The sequence below is a fragment of the Malaclemys terrapin genome, chromosome 16 (genome assembly GCF_027887155.1).
Source record: "Malaclemys terrapin pileata isolate rMalTer1 chromosome 16, rMalTer1.hap1, whole genome shotgun sequence".
NCBI lineage: Eukaryota > Metazoa > Chordata > Testudines > Emydidae > Malaclemys > Malaclemys terrapin.
The window spans coordinates 31,434,217-31,458,835 of record NC_071520.1 but is presented as its reverse complement, the minus strand read 5'-3'; the positions used below and the strand labels follow the sequence as shown (position 1 = coordinate 31,458,835).

The 24,619-nt window shown below is 48.1% G+C and overlaps 1 protein-coding gene across 7 annotated transcripts in view; it reads left to right on the top strand.

The window, feature by feature from the left end:
• The window catches only part of TPST2 (tyrosylprotein sulfotransferase 2), a 43,029-nt gene that overhangs the window by 5,218 nt on the left and 13,192 nt on the right, over positions 1–24,619 (top strand). For 4 of the 7 annotated variants that reach the window (XR_008442525.1, XM_054006469.1, XM_054006468.1 and 1 more), the window contains 2 exons: positions 20,027–20,183; positions 23,862–23,929. The gene's annotated coding sequence lies outside the window, so the exon portion shown is untranslated. The remainder of the gene's footprint in view (positions 1–20,026; positions 20,184–23,861; positions 23,930–24,619) is intronic. The other 3 variants (XM_054006472.1, XM_054006471.1, XM_054006470.1) reach the window with 1 other exon arrangement.

The following is a 24,619-nucleotide window of genomic DNA, read 5'->3' as shown; positions in this document are numbered from 1 at the left end:
CATGACACTTCTGATGCCTGGTAAGCTGCAGCCATTACCCCCGTACTCTGGGGGTTTTATATGCCATTGCGAGCAAGAATCTGATAAAATGAACGGCCAGTAACTGCTCTTTGGCACTGAATCTTTTTGGGTGGTTTTAGCGCTAGTGACATAGTCCTGTGGACTAGTACTGCAAGGGGGTGATCTGGGGGCATTAGAAATGGGCTGCAGCTTTCATTATATTGTCTGCAAAACTTTTTTTTTTTTTTAAACGTCTGTTCGAGGCCAAAGCATGGAGAGCAAGTAGCCCTCCTGCATAATTGGTAACTGTTAGTTATTTCTCCCACACTGATAGTAAAGGGTGGAAAGAGCTATTATCCATTTCTGGGCTGACAGCTTCTTCAATCATCTCTTCTGCTGCATTGCAAAGCTCAGATAGCCTTTGGAGCATGGGTGAGGCAAACAGACGGGGGAACGTAGTTCCTGCCTATTGCCCCATTGGTGCATCTCTCCGTCTTTGCCAAGGAGCAAGGATTAATCCAAGAGCAGAGAGAAGTGATCAGCTCTGTAAAGCCGTGGTTGTTATTGCCCTCCTCCCATTTGGAAGGTCACCTGCTTCTCTCTAACGAATGGAGGAAGCTATTCCTGCCTCATCCGTTCTTTACGAGGTGGTGGCCCCGGGTCAGGCCAGGCGCTGCTGTGGACGCAGCCCTGCTGAAAATGAACTTGTGCTGTGGGGACAGTGTTTTTCAGCTTTTTGTACAGAGCTGGGCACGTGCTCTTTGCTCCACAAACAACTTACGTCCTGGACTCTCGGGAAGTGCCTGGGGTAACTCCCAAGCTTGTGACAGCTCCTTTGTTCCCTTCCGTGTTCTCCAGCCCCCCAGGTGCGACTGCTGCATTCCCCAGGGAAATGGAGTTGAGAAGAGGGTGGGGGAGCTGAGTTCTGCTCCTCTTCTGTTTGGATTCCTCAAGGACCCGGCTTCCTTGGGACCCCTCAGTGTCTAAGCTAGTGGATTGATTCTCTTTAAGAGCTCGCTCGCCGGCTTGGTTTGAGGGCACGGAAAGGCAGCGTAGCTGTCTGATTCTGCAGCTGTGACTGAGTCCACAGAGCTCCATCAGCACCATCCTCCCCAAGACTCTTTCCGTATCCAGAAACTCTTGATTGCTTTTTTAGTTCTTAAAAATCCCTTTGGCAGGAGCCAGGCCCAGGCCGGAGACTAAAGTTCAGCAGGGTCCATGTGAGAAGTTGTGAAAGGGTAAAAATAGAGCACGTGCCCTTGTTCTGCAGACGCGGTACTAGGGCTGGTTTTCACTGAGCGCTCCTAATCTGAAGTTTGAACCTCAGGGCACCGGAGCTCCTCTTTGCTTGAGGTCGCGCCTCCTTTTAAGCATTGCCTATGTTTGTTTTGTGTGTCTCAGCTTCAGTACGTTTTTTGCCTCTCCCTCCCTCCAGCAAAGTGGGATTGTAACATCTTGAAGAACCCGTGGGTAGCTGTACTGGGGTGAAAACAACCCCCCAAAACTGCTTGCCGAGACTGAACACACGAGGCAGCTTTAGTGACAATAATTGTAATGAAGGGGGCAGGGATGGGTTGGGGGACAGGATGTGGCGCTTCGCCACCTCCAGGTTCATCAAAAGACACTGATTACTATCTGATGGGGGCTGTCTTCCTGCCGCACTGTTTCCTTTCAGGTCCTGGAACATATCTCTTGCTTGCATCTGAGTCTCTTCCTCTGCCATTATCGTTTTATGCTATAAACCATTTGCGGAGTAAATTTGGTATGAGGCTGCAGACCCAGCCGCTGCCTTACTGAGTGAGCAGGTGTTCGCCTCGTGCTAGCGGCTGTCCCCGTCGCCACCTTTGCTGGCAATTTCGGGGGAGATGCCCAGATTGAACTCCTGGCAGTGGTCCCCGCAGCACAGGGCTTGAGATACGCTGGTGAGGAAGGTGTTGCGTAGCTTGACTTGCTGCTGCCCGTGCTGCACCTGACGGTCGGTTTAAAGCATTGAACTGGGTGTTGTATCCTAAGGAGTAGCTGAGACTAGAATAGCTTCTTGTTACGGACGTGCTGAGCCTCTAGGAGGTAGATGCAGGATTACGTGAAACATTAGAAAATCCAAAAAATGTCCAGAATGTTTTTTAGAGAAAGAAAATAAGTACTCCGCAGGCAGTTTTATTTGGCACTGCACAGCTGAATCTGCAGATGGGCCCATTATTCCTTTAGGAAGCTTATTGTCAGCATTCAGGGCTTAACAGAATGTCTGTTTGTGCACGGTCCCTATTTATTTTTTACTTTAGGTGTGATAAGCCTGGAAATGTAGGTAATTGCCTACAATGCAGGACCTTTCTAGGGAGCCCGCTATTCACTGCTCGGCATGCTTTGGCTCCAGGAAAGCTTGCAGAATTGTTCTCTGCGCTTCTTTTAAACACCTGCCTCTGTTTAATTGTCTACCAGTTTGGAGAGACTCCTCCTCTGAAGCCAAAAGAAGCATAGTTCATCTTGATTGCCAATTCTAGCACTTCCGTGCCAGCCCTAACTTGTGCTTACATAACGTGGAGTGGTTTATAGCAACCAGAGTTTTGTTGTATGATAACGTGGGGTAATAGCGCAGAGGTGAGGCTACGTCTCCCTAGCCCTGGATTTGTAGAAGTGTCTCCCTTCTCCGTGTGTATCCTTTGATCCGCTTGTTCCTTGTCCCAGGCTCTTACAGCATGAATGACTGATAACAAAAGAACCTTCTGCTGCATTAAGCATTTGTGCCTAGCCCTGGGGTGCTAAGAACAAGCAGCTGGTTTCCAGGTTGTGCTCATGGCCAAGTGAGTTCAAAGCAAAACCTGAGAACCCACAAGTTGTTGTAGCACTGAGACATTTCTCAGTGGGGAGATAATTGCCAGCAATTTGGTTCAGATTTGGGTCCAGGAGAGTTACAGACCAATAACAACAACACTGTAATCCCAGAGACGGAAGGAGCTGGGATTTTTCTGGGGCTCCTGTTCCTCCGTGGCACTGGAGATGGATCTGCTGGCGAGAATGTAGCTGTGCCAGGAGCATGGGAGGAAAGGGTTTGACTGGATTAGGGCGTGTCTTGTCTTATTGGTTTTTCTGGTAAATGGAAAAATGGCAGGGGTAGGATTATAAAGATGGGCCCCTGTGGAATCCATAACTTAACTCCTCCCCTTCTCTCTGCCTGGAGAAGAAGCAGTTCTGCACATCCGGCTGATGGCTCCTGGGTGAAACCTAAACCTGGGTTCTCAGCCTTTTTCTTCCTGGGGCCCCCAACACGCTATAAAAATTCCTTGGCCCGCCTGTGCCGCAACAACTGGTTTCCTGCGTAGCCAGTAACTTAAAAGCCAGGGCCGGTGTTAGGGGGTTAGCAAGCAGGGCAACTGCCCGGGGCCCCAGGAAGATGTGTTGCTCAGGCTGGGGCTTCAGCCCTGTGCGGCGGGGCTCGGGCTTCGGCTTTCTGCCTTGGGCCCCAGCGAGTCCAACGCCGGCCCTGCTCTCTGGTTTGAATTTTGTTTTCTTCACTTGGAGGAGCAGAAAGCTGACATTGCCTTGTCTCGGAGGAGTTTGTGCCTGAGGGTTTAGAACCCCCGACTGGATTAGAAGGGGATGTGTCCATGTGGGACTGTCGTCTGTGCACAATGTTGCAGCCCCCAGTTCTGGAATATCGCTTTTTTCTTCTGGATATTCCAACTCGATCAGGACTCTTCTTCAGCAGATTTCCTAAAGCTGAGCCCGGAGGTCGGACGTTTAAACACCCTGCAATTATTCATGTTTCTCCCTAGGGCGACGTCCTGTTTTGGGTTCCTTTCAATGAATTTAGGGATGTTTTGATCTGAGATCATAGATGGCCAAAGCAGAGATCAGGACAGTTTAATGAAAATTTAGTATAGTTATTTCATAGCCTTCTGAGAAAACCAACAGTGGGTGTGTCAAACCACCGTTGTTTCATTTGCCTGAGTAACTGACAGCTCATTAAAACTGTGTTTGTAACGACAAACTCCATTCAATGAAGGGCAGTGGGTGTTATGTTAAATGTCACTCAGTTCAGAGTTCAGTAAAATTGAACAGAATGGAACAATAATGGAAGGCCTGGAAGCAAGCACATCTTTGCTAATCTGTTCCATTCACAAATCCAAATGCAGTATTTTGATCAATTGTTATTTGAACGCTTATTGCTCACTGGACACTTGCAGTGTGCTTGGTGCTGCACAGTGCTTGGAGGAGGACAAGATCCTTTTCCACAAGGGCCTTGAAATTTCATTGGACACACAAGGTCTCGGATATTTTTATTTTTTTTACCCCCAGAGGTGCTGAGCGTCCACAGCTCCTGCTAGTGAAGCTTCTTTCAGCTGTTCAGCAGCTTGGCAAATCAGGCCAGGTGTGCGGACACATGCCTGTGCATTTCTGGTGGTGGTCCATGCCCGCCCGTTGGATTCCAGGGGTAAAGGACACAGCGAAAGAGCCAGATGGCTCTCCCCACAATGACGCTTCATCCTGTTCTCGCTGATGTTCATGAGATTCCGAAAGCACTAAAACGTGATGGCGATTAGCTTTTACTAGGTAACCAAAGCTTAATCGAGCGCTAGCGTAAGGGCTCAGCCAACTTCACAATCTGTCCTGCAGAGGCCAGTTCTTTCCACTCTCGTACGCATCAATGCAGCTGCCTCTAAGGTGCTGATTAATAGCACCCAGCAGCACTGCAGCAATTTGGGGCAGACGCTGAAGAATAAACGTTTGCACACACAAGGAGGAGGAAGTCTTAGGGAGGCAGAATTCCCAAACTGCAATTTGCCAGGACCTTTTATTCCTGGCTCTGCCACTGGCTTGCTGTGTGAGATGCTTACCTTTGTCCAAGGCTCTGCAGTCCATGGATTTGAGGGGTTTACACCCCAATACTTACAAAAAATGTCAGGATTGTTTTAATGACCACAACTGTCATTGCCTTGTTTTTCCCTCTCGTTCAGTGTCCGACACCCTCGGTAACAGAGCGCCCCTGACACTGGATGTTAATAGGGTTAGGTGCATTAGCAGAACTGCAGTCCCAGGCTGTACCAGTAACTGACAAAGGGGTCTTTGAGCGGTTGCAGTTTGCTGCCTTGGGAAATAAAAGATTTTCTTGTTTTTCATTTAAATTTGTGTCTTTGGATTTTCTGGTACAAAAACAGCCCTTAGAATCATAGAATCATAGAATATCAGAGTTGGAAGGGACCTCAAGAGGTCATCTAGTCCAACCCCCTGCTCAAAGCAGGACCAATTCCCAGCTAAATCATCCCAGCCAGGGCTTTGTCAAGCCGGGCCTTAAAAACCTCCAAGGAAGGAGACTCCACCACCTCCCTAGGTAACGCATTCCAGTGTTTCACCACCCTCCTAGTGAAATAGTTTTTCCTGATATCCAACCTGGACCTCCCCCACTGCAGCTTGAGACCATTGCTCCTTGTTCTGTCATCTGCCACCACTGAGAACAGCCGAGCTCCATCCTCTTTGGAACCCCCCTTCAGGTAGTTGAAGGCTGCTATCAAATCCCCCCTCATTCTTCTCTTCTGGAGACTAAACAATCCCAGTTCTCTCAGCCTCTCCTCATAAGTCATGTGCTCCAGACCCCTAATCATTTTTGTTGCCCTCCGCTGGACTCTTTCCAATTTTTCCACATCCTTCTTGTAGTGTGGGGACCAAAACTGGACACAGTATTCCAGATGAGGCCTCACCAATGTCGAATAAAGGGGAACGATCACGTTCCTCGATCTGCTGGCAATGCCCCTACTTATACAGCCCAAAATGCCGTTAGCCTTCTTGGCAACAAGAGCACACTGTTGACTCATATCCAGCTTCTCGTCCACTGTGACCCCTAGATCCTTTTCAGCAGAACTGCTACCTAGCCATTCGGTCCCTAGTCTGTAGCAGTGCATGGGATTCTTCCGTCCTAAGTGCAGGACTCTGCACTTGTCCTTGTTGAACCTCATCAGGTTTTTTTCTGCCCAATCCTCTAATTTGTCTAGGTCCCTCTGTATCCGATCCCTACCCTCTAGTGTATCTACCACGCCTCCTAGTTTAGTGTCATCTGCAAACTTGCTGAGAGTGCAGTCCACACCATCCTCCAGATCATTAATAAAGATATTAAACAAAACCGGCCCCAGGACCGACCCTTGGGGCACTCCACTTGAAACCGGCTGCCAACTAGACATGGAGCCATTGATCACTACCCGTTGAGCCCGACGATCTAGCCAGCTTTCTATCCACCTTACAGTCCATTCATCCAGCCCATACTTCTTTAACTTGGTGGCAAGAATACTGTGGGAGACAGTATCAAAAGCTTTGCTAAAGTCAAGAAATAACACATCCACTGCTTTCCCCTCATCCACAGAGCCAGTTATCTCATCATAGAAGGCAATTAGGTTAGTCAGGCACGACTTCCCCTTCGTGAATCCATGCTGACTGTTCCTGATCACTTTCCTCTCCTCTAAATGTTTCATAATTGATTCCTTGAGGACCTGCTCCATGATTTTTCCAGGGACTGAGGTGAGGCTGACTGGCCTGTAGTTCCCCGGATCCTCCTTCTTCCCTTTTTTAAAGATGGGCACTACATTAGCCTTTTTCCAGTCATCTGGGACCTCCCCCGATCGCCATGAGTTTTCAAAAATAATGGCTAATGGCTCTGCAATCTCACCCGCCAACTCCTTTAGCACCCTCGGATGCAGCGCATCCGGCCCCATGGACTTGTGCACGTCCAGTTTTTCTAAATAGTCCCGAACCACTTCTTTCTCCACAGAGGTTTGGCCACCTTCTCCCCATGCTGTACTGCCCAGTGCAGCAATCTGGGAGCTGACCTTGTGCGTGAAGACAGAGGCAAAAAAATCATTGAGCACATTAGCTTTTTCCACATCCTCGGTCACTAGGTTGCCTCCCTCATTCAGTAAGGGGCCCACACTTTCCTTGATTTTCTTCTTGTTGCTAACATACCTGAAGAAACCCTTCTTGTTACTCTTAACATCTCTTGCTAACTGCAACTCCAAGTGTGATTTGGCCTTCCTGATTTCACTCCTGCACGCCTGAGCAATATTTTTATACTCCTCCCTGGTCATTTGCAACTGCCAACTCCTGCGTGTACAAATGAGAGAGCTGGTTCTGAACCCTTGGAATGTGGATTTGAAAAAGCTTTTGGCAGAAATTAAATGGTTTGATCTAGCACGCCCTTTGCCCCACGCAGATGCACAAGACAAACTTTAGCCTTCCAGCCGTGTGGGGAATGTGGTGAGGTTTTTGGGGGTAAGGTAGGATTTATAAAAACAAAAATTGCTAGTAAATGTGAAGACCCTTAATGCTGCATGTAAAGATGACTCAAGTGAGGCTGGTTCCAGCAGCCAGAGCTGTGTGTGATGGGTGTTTCCCGTACTTCCAGTCATTTGTTTTTTAGTGACACATACGTTGTTGGATCAGGCTCCGCCTTCATCCTAGGTTCCGTTTGCACCACAGAGGATTTTTGATGTATTCGGCTCTACACATGCACAACACTTGCTGTTCAACCTGACGGACCTTTCCAGACAGCGTAGTGCACGAATGGACTGCAGCATGTGTCTAGTACTTACTCGTACTTGGGTCACTACTCCTTCATTTCTCTCTGCTGAGTTTTTTAGGGGGGCAGGAAAGAAGAATTTTAGTGGGGGAGATTGGTTTACCCTGCTTTACTCTTGAGTAGTTATATCTTTTTCCCCTCACCCTGTCGTTACTGGGTATAAATTATTTTCCATGCACTGGGCTTGTGATTAAGTGCTTAATATGGGAACCATAGAAACAGAAGAGTCTGAGACTTTTATTTCGGTCAGCATCTTTCTTCATTATTTGTTGGGCAGTTTCCATTCAGAGAATCAAGAAGCTTGAAAAGCTGATGTATTTATTGGAGGGGGAGGAAACTATCAAGTAGGAAAAAGTTTTGATCTTTATTACTGTGTATACCTGTTTGTCAGTTCCCTAAACAGAGAGCCCAAATCCAGACCCTTAAATATAGTCAAGTTGTTCTCAAAATGGTCCGACCAAGGTCAATTTACTATTGATTAATTCCATGTTTCTTTGGCGCCCTAGCGTCTGCCCCAACTTCATCCACACGCTGTCAATTTCAGCCTGCCCTGGCTTGGTGTGTTCTCATTAGGGAGTGTAATTAAACAAGTCAACAGGTTTCCTGCCAGAGTTACTTGTCCGTCTCGGAGATGCTCTTGTTCTGGTCTGTTGGTTCTTATCATGCCTTCGTCAATATAGTATCTCAGCACCTTCCAGTCAGACATGAAGTGTTGTGGTGAACATCTGTCATGTGTGGTTTGCTGGGTCTGATGGAGAGGATTGTGTGTGCAGTGGAGTGTTCTATTTTGGTAGGATTTGGGGGGTTATTTTTAATGCCTATGCTGCAGTGTGTGTGTTAGTGAAGCCCGGCTGAAACAATGGACCTTGCACTAGGAGCAGAAGTTGTTAGGTTTGTGATGGTCTTTAATTGCTGGAGGAGTTCATTCCAGTCTTGGCGGCCCCTGAGAAAGTGCTGTGTCCTGCCCCAAGAAGCTTTACTCTGGGGCCAGAGGAACAAAAGTTGTCAACCATGGTCCTTATCCTAGAGTTTTCAGCTCGTTTAGGTATCCTGGGCCCAGATCGTTGAGCACCGTGAAGATACGATCTGAGACCTTGAAGTTGACTTTTTGTGTCTTGTATTTCTCTGTGCTGTGGTCAGTATTCTCCTTCATTATTGGCTATTCTTAATCATATAGCTGTGAAATCGCCAGTAATTACACAGAATTAAAATAGAATGAAATTGGGCTCTTAGGCCTTGGCTACACTGGCAATTCACAGCGCTGCACTTGCTGTGCTCAGGGGTGTGAAAAAACACCCCCCGCGAGTGCAGCGCTGTAAAGCGTCAGTGTAATCAGCGCCTGCAGCACTGCACGCTCGCTCGCAGCACTGCGAGCTATTCCCCTCGGAGAGGTGGAGTACATACAGCGCTGCGAGCTATTCCCCTCGGAGAGGTGGAGTACATACAGCGCTGCACGCTCGCTCGCAGCACTGCGAGCTATTCCCCTCGGAGAGGTGGAGTACATACAGCGCTGCACGCTCACTCGCAGCACTGCGAGCTATTCCCCTCGGAGAGGTGGAGTACATACAGCGCTGCACGCTCGCTCGCAGCACTGCGAGCTATTCCCCTCGGAGAGGTGGAGTACATACAGCGTTGCACGCTCGCTCGCAGCGCTGCGAGCTATTCCCCTCGGAGAGGTGGAGTACTTACAGCGCTGCGAGAGCTACACTCGTACTTCACAGCGCTGTGAATCCGCGAGGGTAGCCAAGGCCTTAGTTCTTTTCTTAAATGACTCCTGCCTCCATCTCCTCTTCCAGGGCAGCAACAGAACTGCAAGGAGTGAATGCTCCAGCTGAGTGTTATGAGGTGAACGTGTTCCTAGCATGCTGTCTCTCTTCACCTTTCTCGGTAGCTATGTGTTCAGCACTTGCTAATCCTAGAAGCATAACTCTTAGAACTGTTAATCTGAAGCTTCCATATTGGTTTGTATTTCTCATACAGCTGACTGCACTTGAATGCATTGTTTTGGCAGCGTGGGTAAAGTCTTAACATAGTTAAAGGTTCAGCAGGACTTAATAGTCGAGAAGTAATTCCCATCCCAGAAATAATTGTTCTTGTGCCACTTCTGTCAGGCTGGTGTTCAACTGCTAGGAAAGCAGATAATGGGTGCAGACGAAAGGCATGTGTATGCGACAGCGGCACATCTGTGGTGTTGTGGCTATGTGTAGACACTTCCTGTAGTGACTGAAGAGTTTTTTGGGGGGTCATTGTAGTTAATCCACCTTTGGCTAGGTCAGTGGAAGAATCCTTCCGTCCATCTAGCCTGGTCTATACTGGTCATTAGGTAACCTAACTACAGTGCTTAGAACATGAAATTTTTCACAGCTGTGAGCAATGCCGCTAGGTTAGTCTAATTTTTAAATGTAGACCAGGCTGAAGACAGAGTGAGCTCTGCAGGAGAGCTGGATGAAGTGCAAATTCTGTCTTTCTGGGGAGATTAATTGGAGCAGACTGAGTAATCCAAGGGGAGGTAAAGGCAGGGAATGGAAAAGCAATGGTATGTGGAAACATCTGTTAAACCCTGTGTAGCCTGAAAACTCAACTTGGAGGGGAGTTTGAGCAGCTTCCCCCTCACAGAGCAGAGGCTCGTTAACACTTTAAACAAACTGCAGATCAAAATAGAAGGAAACAGTTTCCCCAAACCTTAGACCTGGCCTACACTTCAAATTAAGATGGAGATCGCTCTGGTGCTCAAGGGGGTGAAAAATCCACACCCCAAGCACTGTAACTATGCTGACCTAAGGAAGAATTTGCCAGGAAGTGGAGTTTCTATAGCAAAGCCAAACCCCGTCCCTCGATGTAGTCTGTGTCACGCTGCCTGGAGTGGTTCATGGCCGGGGCAGTGCCTACTTCAGGGAAAACATCCCAAACTGGGTTTTTTTTTTTCTACAATTAAATTTCACCAAACTACAAATGTGAGTTCCTGGATTACTGTAACCAGGCATAGGTGCTGACTCCATGGGTGCTCCAGGGCTGGAGCACCCACAGGGAAAAATGAGTGGGTGCTCTGCACCCACCGGCAGCCAAGCACCTGCCTCACCTCCTCCTCCGCCTCCTTCCCTGAGCGTGGTGCGTCCCCACTCCTCCGCCTTCCTCCCAGCGCTTGCTGCCGCCAAACAGCTGTAGTAAGCTCCAGGAGGGAGGGGGGAGGAGCGGGAACGTGGGGCGCTCAGGGGAGGAGGCGGGGCAGAGGTGGAGTCGGGGCTGGGGGCAGAGGGAGGTCGAGCACCCTCTGGCGCCAGAAGAAGTCGGCGCCTATGTCACCATGGAGTCACAGACAGTCCCCTTGGGCACTGCATCTCTCTTGCCACCCAGACAAGCTGGACTTAGCGATAAACGGTCACTTACACCAAAAATGGCAAAATATTCAGGTTGTTCCCAGTCCCGAGAGAGCAGTCATTTACCCAGATCAATGTGTACCTCAGCGCTCTCACCAAAGACAATGCTGGTAGCCAGTCCTGTAATAAACCAATGAAAGATTTATTAACTAGGAAAAAGGAATCTGTGTTATTTACAGGTTAAAGCGGGCAACATCTATGTACAAATGACTTCCGAAGGGTGGCAGAAATGCACTAATCTGTCAGCACTGAATGTCTTTTCAGGGCTAACCCATTACAAGCTGCATGGGGGTCTCTTTGCTTATGTTTAGGAATCTTTGACCCTCAGAGTCCAGACAGCATGAAAGGAGACCCAGTCTTATTGTCAGGAATTTTTATCCCCTCTGCCCCCCGAGTCCAAAACTGATGGGATGAGCTCATGGTAGATCTCCCCTTCCTGGAGGGAGTTAGGAATGCAATCAACAGGGCCTCTTTCCTTTGATGCTACACAATGCCTTATCTGCCAGTTAGTGGGCCCTCTTGAGCACTTTATCTTAATTAATGCTTCTTATCATGTTTGGTGAGTTACACAATTACAGAGGTTTACAATGCAAACACTCAGTATAACTTGATACCCATGGGCGACAGAGGTTATAAATGAGATCAATATATGCAGCATTCTACAAGCATTTTATAAAGTCTAAACACACCCCTATCAACGTAACATCTAATATCTATGTTTAACGATGCTAACGCACAGGCGAGCCAGACTGGAGTCAGTGTTCAGTGAGGCCTGAGCTGGCACCTGGTCTGCCAGCATCACGGTCTCTGTGCTATGGAGTTACAGTGGCCTGGCTAAGCTCCATGGCTGTGCTATGGGGGGAGGGATAGCTCAGTGGTTTGAGCATTGGCCTGCTAAACCCAGGGTTGTGAGTTCAATCCTTGAGGGGGCCATTTAGGGATCGGGGGCAAAATCAGTACTTGGTCCTGCTAGTGAAGGCAGGGGGCTGGACTCGATGACCTTTCAGGGTCCCTTCCAGCTCTAGGAGATGGGATATCTCCATATATTTCTTATTGCCTCTGTAGTGCCAGTAGTGTAAACGGGCCTTGCTTTTTTTCAAATGCGGTCATTGCAGCTGTCGGAGTCTAACGTGCACATGTGAACTCCTGCATTTCCCTTGAGCTCAGGTTGCCTGAGCAGATAGAATTTAAAACCTGATGGGAAAAATGGGAGTAACAGGGCTGAGGACAATGTAGGAATTACCATGTTACATAAGAACGGCCACATTGGGTCAGATCAGTGGTCCATCCAGCCCAGTAGCCTGTCTTCCGATAGTAGCCATGCCTGATGCTTCAGAGGGAATGAACAGAACAGGGCAATTTGAGTGATCCATCCCCTGTTGTCCAGTCCCAGCCCCATCTTGTCCCGTCACACCAGATACCACACAGGAAGGTGCAGGACTCACAGATCTGAAGGAAGGGGGTACACAGCATTCTCCTGGGCCGAGGGGCAGAATGAAGCAAGGGCCACCTGCAGTAGATTTGTGCCTGTTTGTGTTAGTGGCTGCAGGCTCTGCTCTCTATCCCGCAGGGGTGCTGTGACAGCGTGCTGTGCTATGACATGGCGACACACCAAGACAGTGGTTAGCTGAACACAGGAGTGTGGAGAGAGAACGTGGTATTTGGATGTGTGGCATGCAGCTGCTGCAGGATAAAATGGGCATGTTCTCCCTGCCCTTCGATGGGTGTGTTCCAGGAGGTGGTGTCAGGTTTAGTCTCATGTATTAATGTTCTATTTTGTAATTGTTATTTCAAAAAGTCTAACTGTTTTAAAATAGAAGAAAAGGGAGCACTGGTAAGTCCTGGTTATTTGAAACCTGGGTTGACTGAAAGTCCTGAATTTCTCTTTAAAATCAGAGTTCCATTTTTTGCAAAATTCTGATTTTTGGAGCTAGTCCCCCCAGCCCACTTGGAGAACTGGGCTTGACTATGTAACCCAAATGCAGCAGAGTAGGTAGTCCTCAGCTAACAGATTTGCGGCTCAGTGGTGTGATAGTGTATGGGTGATGTGGCCCAACCGCTGAGTCCTGCAGACTGCACGCTGTGCTGTAGTCTCGCTGTATTCATCACATGGTAAAACACATGAGCTGCAGCTTCACTAAAATACAGTGAACCTGAAAAGCTGCAAATTCCACAAGGGATTCAGAGCAGCAGCCATTCTCTCAGAGGATGAAATGGTGCAACCTCAGTGCGTAGCTCCTGTAACTCAGGCATTTCTGTTTGTAAGGGGCCCTGTTTCTGATCGGTAATCCTGCTTAGCCCAGCATAGCACTTTACAGAACAGCTAGAGTACACTAGCAATCCACATGCCAAAATGGGAGCTTTTCTAGCAAGTGCAAAATTGGATATTGTTGCATTTGGCAGATAAGATTTTATCCTCAGAGAATTTTGCTTGGCAATTAACTGAGCTGGAGTCCTGCAGCTGGTAGGCAGGATACCAGGAGCACATCTGGAGAGGCATGATTCACGGTCGTGTCCCCACTGGCTGCTGCACAGATCAGTCACTCTTCTTGCAGCTTTTAATTCCGGCTCCAGGAGACTCATTCATAGATTAGGGTTGGAAGAGACCTCCGGAGGTCATCTAGTCCAACCCCCTGCTCAAAGCAGGACCAACCCCAACTAAATCATCCCAGCCAGGGCTTCCTCAGTTCCCGTGCACAGACTCACCGTGGGAATCACAGGAGCACTTGAAACATTGTATGGGGCCTGGTTTGCACTTAACATTTATATTGTCCTGCTGACGCTGGTCAGGGGTGTGAGAAAAACACCATTGTGCCTTCTAAAGCCCCAGTGTAGGCTCAGCTATGTTGACAAGAGAGTCCTTCTGTCAGCATAGCTGCCATCCACTGGGGAGCTGGTATCCTGCCCAGGCAGAAATACTACTTCTGCTGGTATGTACTAGGGTACTATGCCAACCTAAGCATGCTGGCACAGGCTCCTAGACGCAGACTGTGCTGACGGGAGGGAATACCACCTCCTCGAAGAAAATTAGCTACGTAGACCCAGCTGCATGTGCGCTGGGAACTAGGTCCACGAGCTACATTAATCAGTCAGAGGCATTTTTCTATGTCGACCTAACTTTTAAGTGTTCGCCAAGCCTAAGTTGTCACCACCATTGGAGCTGTGTGTGCGTTGGGGATGGACAGGGCGGTGAGTGGTCCAACGCTCCGGGTAACTAACCCGCAAAGCCTTTAACTCCAGGGGGCTGGGCTGTTTTGACATGCCGGTGGTTTTATAAAGAGAGTTTCCTTGCAGGTTATTCTGATTCTGTCCATGTCGGCTACTGGTTTTTTCCCCCAATAGGTTCCATCTGTAGGGAAGAGTTCCTTTCGTATTTTCTTTCTCTTCTGACTTCGAACTCCTTCTCATAAGGTGTCTGTGCCTCCTGCAACCTTTCTTTGCATGAGAGATGATCTTTCTAGAGTTCTGGGTGTAAGATTGTCACCTCTCCCCCTCCCCCGACAGCGGTCCATTCCTCAGGTTGGTTGCTAGACCTGTCTAGGGGATTACTGGGTCAGTGAGTGAATTTGCGTTGAAAGGGAATATGACGAACTTGAGTTTGGCATGTTGAAATCTTACTCAGTGCTGCAAGGGATGGGGAATGTCTCGAAAAAAAAACCCTACCCAAATTGCTGCCGCCTCACTCGCTTGGAGGGCAAGGCCCTGGAAGTATTCCCGGGGAGCTGGCAGGGCTCAGGATGGGTGGGGAAATTTCCCTTTGGGCTGGTCTATACTTACCGCGCTGGTTCGGCGGCAGGCAATCGAACTTCTGGGTTCGCTTTATCGCGTCTTGTCTGGACGCGATATATTGAACCCAGAAGTGCTCCCCGTCGACTCTGGTAATCCTGCTCGGCGCGAGGAGTACGCGGAGTCGACGGGGGAGCCTGCCTGCCGCGTCTGGACCGCGGTAAGTTCGAACTAAGGTACGTCGACTTCAGCTCCGTTATTCACATAGCTGAAGTTGCGTCCCTTAGTTCAAATTGGGGGGTTAGAGTAGACCAGGCCTTTGTCTTGGGCACACGATTTCTGTAACTGTGCTGGGAGGTCACTCATGTTGGCATGCATCAAGTTGAGACAGTCTCCCCGAATTTCCTGCTCCAGGAGGTTTGCTCCTTGGATCCTGTCCATAGACTAAATGCTGGAATCCCCGAAGCAGTTGGATTGACGTTTTTAAGAGTCTGTGGATGCTCCCCATCCACCAGAAGCTGGGAAAGGAAATGTTTGAGGGACCGATGCACCTTTGCCTCAGTGGGGAAGGCAACGTTCTGCTCTGAGGCTGGGTATTCGTAACCATTCCCGTAGCATGCCTCCCCTGGTAGCTGAGCATGTGTGGTGTCCGTGGTACTTTCTGGCATTCCCCGCGGGCGGTGTGAACAGCCGTGTCCCCTCTGGTGAATCGCAGGGTACTGGCAGATGTGAAGGTGCTACAGTGTCAGCATCTCCAGTGCTGCAGCAGATGCATTCTGAGTGGGGTTACAAAGTGGGTGTAGCAAGGTGGGAAACTGGGCACGATGGTGACTGCTCAGTGCTGCTGTCTGCTGAGTGTCCTGCATTATTGAATATCTAGTTCCCAAATGCACTGGTGGATGTGTCTGTCTGCTGGGACCATCCTGAGATGTACAGAGACAGCTTAAAATAAACTAAAAACCAAACTTAGCTGTATGTCCTGCTTCTCACTATGGAGAAAGCATCCAGCGCCCAATGTGAGGCCGAGCTGGTTCTTCTGGGAGCATTTCAAAAAGGAAGAGACCCCAGTGGCTGTGACCAGTGTTTCTGCAAGAAACCAATTAAATCAAACTGCTGGTTAGGTGCCACATCTAGCAGTGCTAGTCAGGTGATGTTGCCTGAGAGATGCCGGGGCAGTGATAACTGCAAGGTGATGAAGCACCTTTAAAAGAAGAAAAGGGCGGGGGAGAGTTAAAGGACATCTTACACAAATGCAGTGTTTGGTTTATTTCAGCAGAGTGGGGTATGACAGCTGATGCCAGCAGTTTGGGTCTGCTGCTCCAACAGCGGGTCTCCCGTGGGCTTTTTTAACTGTAGGTACTGTAAAATTAATAACCTGGTTTGAAAGAAGAGCATGCTTACAGTCGGCATGGTGGAGGGCAAGTGGAAATCAACATGCTGGAGCCATACTCTGAACTAGTGCCACTGTCTTCACTTGGATCAGGAGAAAATAGAATGGAAGATGCTGCAAATTGGTGGGGTTTTTATTATTTCAAAAACATTTTAGCATTGAGCAGGATAATAAAATGTTTTCTAATCACAGCAGCCCTGAGGCAATAAACAAACAGTACGCTTGTGCTATAAAATGTCTGTCAAATCTTTGTTGATTTAATTTAAAGCCTGTTACAGCAGCCTGGCTTTGTTCATGCGTCCCTGACCAGACCCTTGGGAGCTTGGATAATGCTGTAAGAGTACTCATCTGTGAACATTCTTCTTGGCTCTGGGTTTTACCTCTCACTATTTCTTAGCAACAGATTCAAGTATTTGAAACCTGCGCTCACTCTTCTGTAATCCAGAGATCAAAGCCATCAAACCTGTTCTTGCAAAGTATTTAAAAATTGAGGTAAGCCCCTCCATATGTCCCAATGTCAAAGATTGTGCTTGAGGTTTCAGATCAGTGTTCCACAGAGAAACAGTCCTAAAATCTAAAATCTCTGGAGCCTCTGCAGTTGTGAACCAATGCCCTGCATAAGCAGCAAGATGCAAGACTGTTTCAAGTGTAAAGTTAATATTGAAAAGCAGCTGAAGCATGAATACGACCAAAGGGAAATAGAACACAAGAAATATACTGAGGTTATTGCATTGTGTAGCGCCTTCTGGCCTGAAGTGGTCCAGAGCACTTCACGGATTGTGGACCCAATCCTGCAGCTGGCTATGAACAGGGACCCATCTGCCTGTGTGCAGAGCATTTGCAGGATAGGAATGTGTGGCTCCAACATCCCTGAATTGCAGCCACCTCTGGATTATCACTCTGCATTGGTTTGATTGCTGGATAGTGTTGCTATGCAGTTTAGGACAAGAACTGAAGAGGAATACCTCATTTAATGGAAGTTAAAGGGAGCGGTTTAGGTAGCTGGAATGGAATTACTTGAATTGGAATTTGGCTAGGACATCTTTGTGACGCTTTAAAGGAAAAAAGACAAAATCAGAGCCGTAAATAGATATTGTCAGCTGAAATCTGGTTAATTTTAAAGTTAGGATTTTGCGAGGGCTAAACAGGCCCTTCAGCCCTCTGATGATTTTTATGGCTTTACAATCCTATTTTTCTCTCCAGTCTGAGGTGTGAAAGATGTACACAGAGAGGAACTGTCCATGCACAAACCAGTGAGACTGACTAGCCACAAATACTGTTGAAGGTGCAAAGAAGACAATCTGGGAAAATAGAAATGCTTTGTCAACTTAAGAGGGGGCTTTTGAAGGCGAATAATACAGATAGGTGGCCAGATCCCATGTTTGTGCATCTAACTCCCTGAGGAGACTCAGGTATTACATGTAGTACGAGTGGCACCAAACATTCCGGGGACTGTGACTTTTTGTTCAAGGTGATGGCCTGAAAGTAATTTTCTTTCTGGACTATTTGAACTTCGTGGGCTTTCCTCTTTGCAGCTTGATTCTGTGTGTATGAAAGCAGCCTTGTGTCAGTGAGCGGCATCCTTACAGTCTCTGGGCTCAGTTAAATCAGAATGAAAATCTTTGTGCCTCTCTCTGGAAGTCTGTAAGAAAGTGAAAACGTAGCTAGTTGCAGTATTTGTCGGGGGTAGGCAGCAAACGTGCTCATGGTCATTAGCTGTTGGGCAGTGGAGAATTCAGAGCTAACCTCTCCATGGGTATGGAGAAGGGACTGTCCAGTCTCAAAACCAAGGTCCCAGGCCTGCCATTGACTAGACAAGGGTGCGCGTCTACGAACAATTTCACTGCTGTCCGTGGATGCCCCACAGTCAGTTGCAGACATAGGGCTGCGTCAGCATTTTCTCAACCCCTGCTTTCAAGAATAGACAGGGTAAGAGGGCATCAGCACAGCAAGCGCTCCTGTGCCCAGAGTGGTGAGGTGAGGGCATTGCTAGTTCTGCACTCCTGTGCCGGGCTCCCTGCATTTTGTATGCAGCATATGCAGGGGCCCTTTGTGAAGTCTTGCTCCTTTTCAAATCCCCTGTTGAAGTGTGTGGCTGGACTCAGATGGCCCATTGAAATCAGCACAGAGATTTGAGAACAAAACATGCGTTTCTACTCACTGCCTCTTGTGTCTCCCACTCCACCTCCCCACCTTTAATCCACTCTGCTCCCTCCCTCGTAACATCCTTTTGTCCCTTTTCTCGCTCACCTTTGCTCTCTTCTGCTCTTCCTTGTTACAAAAACCACTTCTATTTCTTCATTCAGGTCTCTTGAAACAAGCGTTATACGGTTAATCCACCAAAACACGAGGGGGCGGGGGGAACAAACCTATCTGCAGTAGTACAAGATTAGACCTTGCACTTGTGTATTGTGTGTGGGCGCCCTGGGATTGAAACAATAGATTGAGAGCTCCATGGGGCATAGACTAGTTTCCTCTATGCTGCATGCAGATAGCCCTTAATGAATTTCCCAGCATCTGAGACCCCCTCGAACAGTGCTAAACTATGCTTATTTCAAAGATTTGAGTTAAATATGTTTTAGTGGTAGTACTGCCCTTCAGAAACAAACAATAACTTCTCTATGTACACAGTGGTGGTGTAGCCATATCAGTTCCCAGAGCAGCTTTCGAGCTCTTCTTCAGGTCTGAGAAACTGTGAACTCGCAAGCTTGTCTCTCTCGCCAACAGAAGTTGGTCCAATAAAAGATATCGCCCCCACCCCACCTTTTCTCTCTAACTTATCTAGTGCTTGTCATTTTCAAAGTGGTTTACAAACACTAAAATGATACTTTCTTTTCCGACCATACAAAAACCAGATGAAATTAATAGGCACCAGGTTGAATACAAACAAGGGGAAGTAATTTTTCAAACACCACACAGTTAACCTGTGGAACTCATTGCCCTGGGATGTTGTAATGGCCTAAGTATAACTGGATTCAGAAAGAACTAGATGAGTTCATGAAGGATAGGTTAGCCAAGATGGTCAGGGATGCAACCTCAAGGTCAGTGTCACCCTAAGCCTCTGACTGCCAGAAGCTGGGAGGAGAAGCCGGGTGGCTATCTCCAGTTGCCCTGTTCTGTATGCTGTACCTGAAGCTCTGGTATGGACCACTGTCAGAGACTGGATACTGGGTTAGTTGGACCATTGGTCTGACCCAGGATGGTAGTTCTTATATTCTTATAGGGAGTGCAGGTAGCAGTGCTTATACTTAAGGTTATCTGACACTTTCCATTCTAAGACCCTGTTTTCAGTTGCTTGTAACTTTGTCAAACTATAACCATTCAGACTGAAATTTTCAATGCTGGGTGACTTCACAGTCTGAATTATTTGGGATGTTTCAGTTAAAATGGTTCAGCCTTTCCAGCGAACAAGGTTAGAGAAAAATACACTGTCTTGTCCATATTAAAAATAACAGAATGGCTGTAAGATTTTGTTTTAAATTTTATTTTGAGAAGATCTAGCACTTCCATGCTACAGAGGAGGGACTTGAAATTTGGCAGGGGGAGTCACCATGGTGCCATCTCTATAAAAATTTGCCCAAAGGTCAGCCAAGTTCTGAGCCTCCGAGTAACCACAATTTGCACATGCTCGGTAGGGATTTGTTTGACAGTGACATTCCCTGAAGATTCCCTCTGCACTGCACACGCTAGTGACTTTGAGAACTGTAATTCTCACTGGTCATAGCAACAATGGGTGACAGGGCATGAGAGATCTTGATGTGGTGATAGCTATTTCTACTGGCGGTCCTGTCTTCACTACATCCTCCACCTCTAGGGTCCCAGAAGAGCTGCATTGCTGTTGAATCACGGTTATGACGTCTGTAGATTCAGCCTCATGGATTCTAACAGTTTTCAACTTTGTAAATGGATGTTTGTCCCCTTTATTTTTTTCCGGTTCCCTCTCCTTATCGTGCAGCTCCCTTTAACCTGCAGGCCTTTGCTCAGTGGTGGCTGTGGGAGTTCCTGGAAGAATGTCTGCAGTGCACCTGTTCACCTTCCCCTGCAGAAAGCTGCTCCTTGGAGCTCCGTGGGCCTTTCAGAGACAGGCTGCAGCTCCCGCCCCAGATCTACCATTTCACTAACCGTGGAGGTGAGAGTTGAATTACAGCCCATGAAAACTGTAGGTTCCACTCCCGAGTCCCAGATCTCTGCCGCTAATTTTTGGTGCTCATGCAAATGAATGACTGGGTTAGCTTGGGCAGGTGTGGGGCAGGCCTCCGCTGAAGAGTCCCAGCCTGGTCCTGGAGCCCCATCTGCTATTCTAGTGCTGGGCTCTGGGCTACTGGAGTCTGAACACTGACCCTTCTCAGGTGATGGGGCCTGAACCCTTGTCATGTGACTTGGGACTGGACATGCAGATCGTTCTCTCCGCATCTCAGCCCTGCTCAGCCCCAGGCCCTCTTATTCTGTTTCTTTGTCAGCCAGCATGCGCCCTACATTCAAACAGTTGGAATCAGAGCAGGTCTTAGGTCAGTTTATGGAAACCCAAATGTGAGTCCCTTAGGTGCGATTTCTCTAGCTGGAATATCCTCTCTGGAGGGATTTTCTCTTGATTTGCATAGAATCTGTAATAAGCAAGGTTTCCAAGAACAGTAGATGTGTGAACAGCACTGTCTATATACCCACCTTGGCTGCAGTCCTGGGGCTTGTCTACTACACAAACGATTAGTTCATGGCAAGTTGGGGTGTGAATCTGCCCCCCACTAGCCTGCTGTGCACTAACTGTTGTGGACCCTGCTGATGCACAGTAACAGTGCGTTAATGCACTTTGATCTAGTCCTCTTTGAAACAGATTAGATCGAAGTGCATTAAGGAACTGTTAGTGCATGTCAGCCGGGTCCATGTGGACCAGTGGTTCTCAACCAGGGGTACATGTACCCCTGGGGGCACACACAGGTCTTCCAGGGGGTACATCAACTCATCTCGATAGTTGCCTGATTTTACAACAGGCCACATAAAAAGTGCTAGTGAAGTTAATACAAACTAAAATTTTATACAGACAATGACTTGTTTATATCGCTCTATAGACTATACACTGAAGTACAATATTTATATTCCAATCGATTTCTTTTATAAGTACATGGTAAAATAGAGAACGTAAGCAATTTTTCAGTAATAGTGTACTTTGATATTTTTGTATACTTATATCTGATTTTTGTAAGCAAGTAGTTTTTAAGAGAGGTGAAACTTGGGGTACACACAACAAATCAGACTCCTGAAAGGGTGCAGCAGTCTGGAAAGGTTGAGAGCCACTGATGTGGACCTCTGGTCCGTGGCAGGCTCTGGTGGATAGCTGCTCCACTCTTCATGGCTCATTGTCTGCCTCACATGACAAAACTGTCAGGCTCTTGCAGAGAGAGGCCCTCGGCTAAGTCGCTGCCTCTCTGAGAAGTTACTGGTTCTGTGTGCGAAGGGTTCTTGGCAAAGCAGCTCCCTGGTGGTGGTTTGCATGAGCAGTGTCAGGAAGGAAGTGTGTGTGTGTGTGTGTGTGTGTGCGCGCGTGTATGCACATGCCACATAAGTGCACGATTTGGGCGATTTTCATGAGGGCAGAGCGTGGGCGGTTGGCTGTGAACAGCTGCTATTTGAGCACCGATGGTACTTCAAAAATCTCTGAGGAAATGTGGTCCCTGCCCCGGGGAGCCTGCAGCCTAGTCCAGACTTGAAATCCCCCCGTTGATGGACCTGGCTCAATGCAGGGCAGTTTTGGTTGGAAAGGAATGTGTTCTAATCATCCCTGCCCCTCTGGGCAGACTGGGATTCTCTGGAGTTCCCCCCAGGCTCTTAATTCGCTCTAGAGTAGAGGCAGATCTGATTGCCTTGTTCCACTCACACATCAGTACTAATCATTAGCAGTTCTCCAGCGCTTCTGTACTGACCCAGTGCTACAGACACCGTCAGTCGGTTCTGTGAAGCAGGGGATGAAATCCCTGGTGTACAGGGGAAACTGAGGCAAACAAGGGCCTGCCTTTCAGTGGTGCTGAGCGCCCAGAACTCCAGTTGAAGTTAATGGAGCTGTGGGTGCTCATCACCTCTGACAGTCAAGTCCCAGGTCTCGAGGGCACCTGTCAATGTCCAATTGGGGAGGCGAGGTGCTGTGCCCTGACCACGAGAGCTGTGGGGAGCTGTGTATGTCATGGGTGGGGGTGTAGTGTTACCAGGTGTGCTCACCAGACTATGGATGAATGCGTCATCACCCCCAGCAGCAGACACCGAGGCCTGTCGTGTACGTGGAGTGCTTAGATCTGCAGCAGGGGGTGCTCCAGAAATACTGGGGAGAGAATCCCGTGACAGCCTCTAATCCTGGAGCCAGGTGGAAATCCCCTTCCAGCCGAATAGGCCTGGTCGCTGTGTGCAGCCAAATGGCATTTGCTGCTTTGTGCCTTTTTGCCCCCTCCTCTCCCTTCTGTCTCTGGCCCTTCACCCAAAAGGCGACTGGAGCCTGCCTTGCTGCTGCCCTGCAGGGCACCTAACTTCTTGCAGCAGTTACACTGGTAACGTTTTTATCCCTGGTTCAGAGGCATCTCCTGGAAACAGCATGAAAAAGATTCTGTGTTTTCAGAAGGCAGCTCCGTCTACTAGGCTGTTGTATGATATGCAAAGAGGGAACTTAGTTGCAGATGCAGAAGACAGGGCTCCTTGGAAATCCAGAGACAGGTGGGGAGCGGGGGGCGATTCTTAGTGGGAGGGGCGCATGTGTACCACGCGTGGGAGCCCGTTTTGTTTCAATGTTAAGATCACGTCTTGTGGATCTGCATGCTGCCGGTAGATTGCAAACACCACTGGGCCCCAGGGAGTTCCATGTGCTAAAAATCAGTTTCACAGACAGCAGGGTGAAGGAATCCACCTTGAGCAAAACGTGGAAGAGTTTGTCCTAGCCAGGGGAATCTTGCAGCTTGCTTTGCAGGGGCTCATGCAGACGTTTTCTTTTGCTCTGGGGTTCGCATCCCCTTGACTTCGCTTTGAGTGGTTTGCTCAAAGCAGAGCTTGCTCAGAATTACAGATGACCTCGGTCAAAGCCGTACACTGGGAAAAGCTGATGACCCTCTGCAGCACTTTTGCTCTTGCCTGATTTCAGAGCTTGTAATGAAACAGGAAAGCAGGTGCTGTGCAGTGTCCTCTGGAGCGGGCTGCGTGGTTCTGTTTACCTGTGGGAAATAGAAAAGCCCAGTGGGGACTCTGTAATCTATTCAGTCTGCCATCCCCTCTGGCCTCTCACATCCTTCCTGCTTCTGCCTAGCTCTTGCTCTCGCCGTCTCAGGTCTTGAAGTCAGCCTCCTACCTCATTTGAGAGATGTGTTCAATTGCTTTCTTCTTCTCTCTCAGCCGGTGCCCCCAAACTCTCCCTGAGTTTTGTTGTAATTTACCCCATGGACTTGCAAGGTTTCCTTTCCCTGGGATGAGAGGAATGTTGCTTCATGGGCTCAGGGTTGTGATGCCAGGTGTATAGTCTTATTTTTAATGCCTTGTCTGTAGCTGAGATAGCCAAGTGACACTGCCAGCGTGTTAAGATAGGCTGATTTCTGCCAGCCAGTTGCTAGGTTTGGTGGAGACAATGCATGATGAACGTAACAGTTGTATCTCGTGTCTGCATGTCGTGTGGCTCTCAGGTAAACATTAAAACATTAATGAGCTGTGTGTCGATAGACTGTTAAAACTGCAGTATTGAAAATTGAATCCTCAGAATGAGCATTTTATTTCTAACCATTCTGATGAATATCCGTTCTCTCTAAACAAATCAGCATTGTGGGTTTTTTTTCCCCATTAGGTATTCATCGGCCATCTGTATTTCTGAGCAAAGATCGGCCAACGGCAAAATGAATTTAGCAGGGAAAGGTAAGTGTATCAAAAGAGGATCTGTCAGAGCAGTGGGACCCTGCATGACATATTGGGAGTGAGTTAATGAATATTTCATGTTTGTGTCTGCACAGCCGCTTCTGTTTTATTAATATTTTACCACACTCCAAAGCCACTAGAAACAATTACAAATCTTGCTGATATGAATACCTAATCAGAATGCAAAATGGGGAAGATTTTTAATGGCAGGGATTTTTTTTTATTGATCCTTATTCCCACATCGGCCACAGCTCAGCTGTTACTCTGCATGTTGCATTTAAAGCCAGCACTAAATTCTCGGTCTGGTTGAAGATGGAGTTTCTGGCTCTCTGGATCGCACTCCATCTTCATCAATGTGTCCCAGGGGTCAGGACCCCACACGTCTGGCTGGTGCTCTATTGAGCTGGTTGTGCTCTGGTGAAGCCTTTAGCTTTTTGGTTTCTGTTGATGAACGTATGTCCTGAAGGATACAATGATTAAGTCCCTGGATCCTGTGTGGGAGGGAGGAAGCCGGGGAGAAGACAGTAGCTGAGGACTTTCTGCAGCAGAAGACTGCAGAACGCAGCTTGAGTTTAGTTGCACCTTTGACCTCGCTTTAGTGAGTAGGCTCACTTGTGCTTGTTTAGGAACTCCGAGTTTCGGGAGGTTTTAGTGACCCCCATCTAATAACAGGTAGTACTTTGGGTAGCA